Source organism: Sinocyclocheilus grahami, unplaced genomic scaffold (assembly GCF_001515645.1).
Source record: "Sinocyclocheilus grahami isolate Dianchi unplaced genomic scaffold, SAMN03320097.WGS_v1.1 scaffold333.1, whole genome shotgun sequence".
Classification (NCBI taxonomy): Eukaryota; Metazoa; Chordata; class Actinopteri; order Cypriniformes; family Cyprinidae; genus Sinocyclocheilus; species Sinocyclocheilus grahami.
Genome location: NW_015505512.1, coordinates 69,300 through 76,003, shown reverse-complemented (window position 1 = coordinate 76,003; position 6,704 = coordinate 69,300).

Sequence of the window (6,704 nt, the reverse complement as noted above, 5' to 3'; positions counted from 1 at the left end):
GAGTACTTTTGTACTTTCACTCGAGTAAAATTGAAAAAGCAGTACTTTTACTTTTACTGGAGTAATATTTTATTATATGTATCTGTACTTTTACTCAAGTACTTGATTTGTGTATTTCGTCCATCACTGGGCCTCCTAATAATCCCCAACCACTTGATTGGCTCTATGATTCTCTCTCCTCTCCACCTGTAGCTGGTGTGTGGTGAGTGCACTGGCGCCGTTGTCCTGTGGCTGCCGTCGCATCATCCAAGTGGATACTGCACACTGGTGGTGGTTGAGGAGAGACCCCCCCACATAATTGTAAAGCGCTTTGGGTGTACAACAAAACACAATAAAGTGCTATATAAATGCATCATTCATTCATCCATAATTACTTGTGACTAGTAATAATAATAAAAAAGAACAGTAAAAAAATTTTTTGTAACAAGCCATTTGGACTATTCACAAATAATAGTCTATTTTATTTTAAAATATGAACAGATTCACTCTTATGTTGAAAACGCAAAATGACAAAACGGTGCCTCATCACATTCATTTACACATTACATTTGTCAACAGCTGTCAAAAGTTAAAGCTCTTACCTTAAAAACCGAAGCATTTGAATTAATGTATTGAATCTGTAAACTGTAAAGCCTTGTGAATTCTTGATTGTCAGACATTGTAAAATTGGTTAACTGTATGATTCTCCGCCTTTAAATTTTGCTTAATCAGTTAACAAACAATAGCTCATATGATCTTAAAGCTAAAGCCCCGTTCACACCAAGAACGATAGCTATAAAGATAACCAGTGACAGCTCCTGCCAATTCTCTCAGGGGGGCAATTCAGTTGTCACCCATTCAATTGATAATTTAACAGCTAGTTAAAGATGTAAAGGAAACTGAACTACTATAGTATTAAATAAAAATAAACTGACTCTAACAATCAATCTCTTGCTCTCCTTATGTTTCTATATGCGTGTTAACACAATTCAGCAGCACATGAAGCCAGGATGTGGTTTTCCAAAAAACTTTTTACTTCAATTTCAGTTTAATAAGAAATAATTGAGGTCATATAAATCACTATTTACACAACTCACTTATATTACACTGCTCATTTACAACATTACTCACTTATATTACACTGCTCATTTACAACATTACTCACTTATATTACACAGCTCATTTGTATTACACTGCTCACTTATATCACATTACTCACTTATATCACATTACTCACTTATATTACATTGTTCCCTTACATTACACTGCTCCCTTATATTACACTGCTACTTACTCACACTGCTCACTTACATTACACTGCTCACTTACATCACGTTACTCACTTATATTACATTGGTCCCTTACATTACACTGCTTACTTACATTACTCACTTACACTGCTCACTTACATTACACTGCTCACTTACACTGCTCACTTACATTACACTGCTCACTTACACTGCTCACTTACATTACACTGCTTACTTACATTACACTGCTCCCTTACATCACATTGCTCACTTATATTACATTCACAAATGTTTACAGAACAAGCGGGAATCCAGTGTGCCTGTAGTTTTCTCTATTTCTGTTTTATCACGTGATAAAAAGTCTAAGGCCTTCTCAAGCCGTACGGCTGACTCATCTAATCTGCAGCCTGTTATGCATCAAACTAATATTGCTGTTGAGACAAAATGCAATGCCATCAAGTTAGCATTTTTAAACATTCGCTCACTAAAAAATTATTAATTTCTAATCAATGACTTAATAATCACAAACAACCTGGATTTTATGTTTCTAAATGAAACATGGCTAGAAGACAGCTGCAGTGCAACGGTCCTCAATGAAACAGCCCCTCCTAACTTTTGCTTCATGAGTGTTCGCAGGATTATTAGGAGAGGTGGAGGTGTAGCTGCTCTATTTAAAGATGTCTATCAATGCAAGCAAGTGTCATTTGGTCAGTACTTGTCTTTTGAATATCTAGGGATTGTGTTGAAAGGTGCTCCACACATTCTGTTTATCATTATTTACAGGCCTCCAAAATATTCTCCAGCCTTGGTTGAAGAGTTCACAGAAATGCTATCAATGATTTCCTCAGAGTTTGACTGTTTTGCTATTGCAGGAGATTTTAATATTCACATAGATAATACAGAAAGCAAAACTACAAAAGAAATGATAACTGTTTTGAACACTTTTGTGTATACCCAGATTTACCTAGCCTTATTGCCAAATGACTACAGCCCCATTGACTCCCTCTGCCAATGCATTGATGAAATTAACAGTTTGGATGTGCCAGAACATTTTTCAGTTAAACAAGGAAAAAACTGAAGTCATTGCATTTGGAAACAAAGATGAAGTTCTCAAGGTGAATGCATACCTTGACTCTAGGGGTTTGACAAGTAAAAATCAAGTCAGGAATCTTGGTGTGATTCTGGAGACAGACCTTAGTTTCAGTAGTCATGTCAAAGCAGTAAATCAGCATACTATCATCTCAAAAACATTGCAAGATGTTTTGTTTCTAAACAAGACTTGGAGAAACTTGTTCATGCCATGCCTTTATCACCAGCAGGTTGGGGTATGAAATGTGCTATATAAATAAACTTGCCTTGCCTTGCCTACATTACACCTGTAGTTGTCCATGTGATGTCTGTCACGCTCTCGGGGTGGAACAAAATGCAGGGGTAGCAGAATAAAGCATTAGCTACTTCGCAGCCCGCTAGCCATTTTTTACGCTCATACCACGTCCTTGAAAATCACCGTTTATATGACTTCCCGCATTTTGTAGGTACTTGTTTGATGTTTAAATTTGGTCTTGATGGTCCTAATTCTTTAATTGCCCATTTATCCTTATTGCTACGATGACTGAATGGTATTTCTTTCAATGACACAATATAATTCATCTACGCTGAGGTAATGTTCGCCATGATGTCGATCAAGTTCAACTGACAACTGAATTTGAGTTGGCATAGCTGTCCCCGTCTCTCTCTGTTTTTTGTTTTTTTCACATTTGATAAAGATATTAAAGTAGTTTTTAATTTTTTCTTGTTTTTAAAATTCAAAATAGTCACTGTTGGATGTCACTGTTCCCACCAATCCTTGCACAAGTTAAGGTTTCACATGATGATGAAAGCACGTTAGTGCTAGCCCTCCCGGAACTCATAGAGATTGCATTGCAGTGCCTGCAGTTCGAAAAAAATTATCTTTGCATGGAAGTCTATGAGAGCACTCGAGGCGATTCTCAGTCTGACAGAAATCACCCAAAAAGGGGTGGTACTACACAAAACGCGACTCGACGCTGATTGGACTATTTAGAGGCAGAACAAACAGTCTAGAATAGTGAAAGCTAGTGTAACACTGGTTGAATGTGAAAGAATAAAACCCCCTCCCTTTCGCACTTTGGTGGCGCGTTGCCCAATCGCCCTAATGGAGAAACCGCCACCTGAAGATAACGATATTAGCATCCACACCAGTGAACGATATCGTCTGTTTATTCTAAACACACGCACGCCTGCCGCTTTAAATTCTTGAGTTCATTACAGAAGGATGGATTCGGATTGACTGTCAATTATTTTATAGTTTTGAAAGTGATTCCAATGATATCGTTTCTCTTTGTCTTTATCGTTATAGTTGTGGTGTGGACTCTGCTATTCTTTAATACTGAGAATGATTTTTAGAACTATATATTTATCTTTATAGTTATCGTACTTGGTGTGAACGGGCCTTAAGTCTAAAAAAAAGGTATATATTTTAGGATTTTCACTTTAAAGGGGTCATATGATGCGATTTAAATTTTTCCTTTCTATTTTGAGTGTTACAAGCTCTTGGTGCATAAAGAAGATCAGTAAAGTTGCAAAGACTAAAGTCTCAAATCCAAAGAGATATTCTTTATAAAAGATAAGAGTCAACCACGCCTACCTAAAACGGCCCGTTCTAACACGCCCCAACATGTCTACATCACGATGTGGGAAGATTTGCATAACTCCGCCCAAATGTTCACGCAAAGAAGGAAGGCTTAACTTTTATTCACGCTGTAGTATTGTTGTTGCCGCAGCCGCCATGTCGTGAAGGCGCTGTGTGTTTCGTTGTGAAAGCGAAACTACTTTGTTTGGCCTTCCAAAAGAGGACGATATCTGCTTCGCCATGCCTTGAATGCCTTCGCATTTTATGGAGGACTGTTTCCTGATCCTGGTAGAGTAGACTACAATGCCGGCTGTTCTGACTCACAGACCGTAAGTATGTTTTTTTTATTTAAAGAATTTGCCACTGATGATTCAAACGCGAGTTTTGAGCAATGTAGAGTAGCGCTTGTAGTTTGTCATTTCTCCGATCATAAATGCAGACATGGTTTTATATAAGACAGTATAAGTCATTATAATCCGTAATTATGTCCCCACTGGATGCAACAAATGCCTCGTTTATACTGGGTTTTAATGTTTTTGTCTCATCGCTCTGGCCAGGACATGGCATCACAGTATGGCAAGGGGCGTAACATTTCCGTCACACGCTTGAGGTATTCGGCCAATCACAATGCACTGGATAGCTGGTCAATCAGAGCACACCTCGCTTTTCAGACCGACGAGCTTTGTAAAAATCTATGCGTTTCAGTAAGGCGGGGCGTAGAGGAGAAACAATAATGTGCAGTATGTGGAAAATAATGTGGGGTTTTTTTTACCTTAAACTGCATAAACACATTTCATTGCACCAAATACACAAAATAATCTTCTTTTTAGCAACATCATATCACCCCTTTAACACTCTAAGAAAGTAGTCAGTGTAGTTGGCGCGTTTCCCTATTAAATTGAAATTTGTACAGCACCACTTACTGGTTAGAAACTAGTTTTGCAAGTATTACTGTTAATGCAGTTAAAACAGCACATTATTTTCATTGTGAATTGTTGTCATTATACATAAAGACCAAACCCAAAGTGAGCATTAAACCTGATCAACATGTATTCAGAGATGAGACAGTCGCTCTCAGATGTGACATTGATGGTGACGGAGTCACTAGCTGGCAGTACCGCTGGTATAAAGATGGTTCAGACAGTGTTTTCAGTGAACTACATGAACACACATTCAGTCATGTTACTGAGTCTGATGCAGGAAAATACTGTTGTGAAGAAGAGAGACTGAACGATTACGAACATCACCCATCAGTGATGCAGTTACACTGACAGTATCAGGTGAGTTTGATAATCTCTTCATAAACACACACAAGATTAACATATTAATGAGTGATTTCTCCATTTCAGGTCCCAGAGCAGTTTTAAGTGGTTCTCCACAGAAGTGGTTGACTGAAGGAGATCCAGTGACTCTGATCTGTGAGATTAAAGGCTCCTCTACTGGCTGGACATTCAGCTGGAAAGACTGTTTCATCAGGTAAGATAGGTTCTCTGTACTGGAGAAAGCACACTTTTCTTGCCGTTAAGTCTAAACTCCAGCTTTTACAAGTGAGCGTGAACGACATCTCGATGCGATCCGCCATCTGCTCAGATTGAGCTAATATCAACCAATCATCGATGTGGTTGAGTATGAGTATGCCCTGGAGTCACAGAGGAACCAGAGCAGCATCCAACCACCTCGTGAAAGTGCGGGGCGAGAGAGCAAGGTCGACAAAAGAACCCGGTAAGCTTTTGCCCCCAAAAGCAAAACTCAGGAACTTCCATCCTTCTTTGGGACAATGAAGTACCGGCTGTAGAACCCAAACTGTCTGTCGAGAGAAGGGACAACCTTGATGGCCTCCTTCCTCAAGAGAGTGTTAACTTCTTGTTCCATTACCAGAGCCTGCTCGGGGCCCACCAGAGTGTGAATGACCCCGTTGATACGAGGCGGAGAAGAACCAAACTGATTCTGTAGCCGCTTTCTACAGTGTGCAGGACCCACTGAGACACATTTGGCAGAATTTTCCATGCTGCCAAAAAGGTCTACTAAGAAAATCAGTCTCTCGAGACTGAGATAATGAAAAATTAGATCTCTGGTGTAATCAGTGCAGCTAGGTCGGTGCCCTGAAGCGGCGAACTAAACTCCAGCTTTTACAAGTGAGCGTGAACGACATCTCGATGCGATCCGCCATCTGCTCAGATTGAGCTAATATCAACCAATCATCGATGTGGTTGAGTATGAGTATGCCCTGGAGTCACAGAGGAACCAGAGCAGCATCCAACCACCTCGTGAAAGTGCGGGGCGAGAGAGCAAGGTCGACAAAAGAACCCGGTAAGCTTTTGCCCCCAAAAGCAAAACTCAGGAACTTCCATCCTTCTTTGGGACAATGAAGTACCGGCTGTAGAACCCAAACTGTCTGTCGAGAGAAGGGACAACCTTGATGGCCTCCTTCCTCAAGAGAGTGTTAACTTCTTGTTCCATTACCAGAGCCTGCTCGGGGCCCACCAGAGTGTGAATGACCCCGTTGATACGAGGCGGAGAAGAACCAAACTGATTCTGTAGCCGCTTTCTACAGTGTGCAGGACCCACTGAGACATATTTGGCAGAATTTTCCATGCTGCCAAAAAGGTCTACTAAGAAAATCAGTCTCTCGAGACTGAGATAATGAAAAATTAGATCTCTGGTGTAATCAGTGCGGCTAGGTCGGTGCCCTGAAGCGGCGAACCAGCAGGAGACAGCCGAACTAGCTGTTCTAGAAACCTCCAAAGAGGTTAGCCTCTTAGTACCGCTATGTTTCTGGGCGGTGACTGAGAGAAGCGCTAGCCAGAGACAGCTGCGCCCTGAAG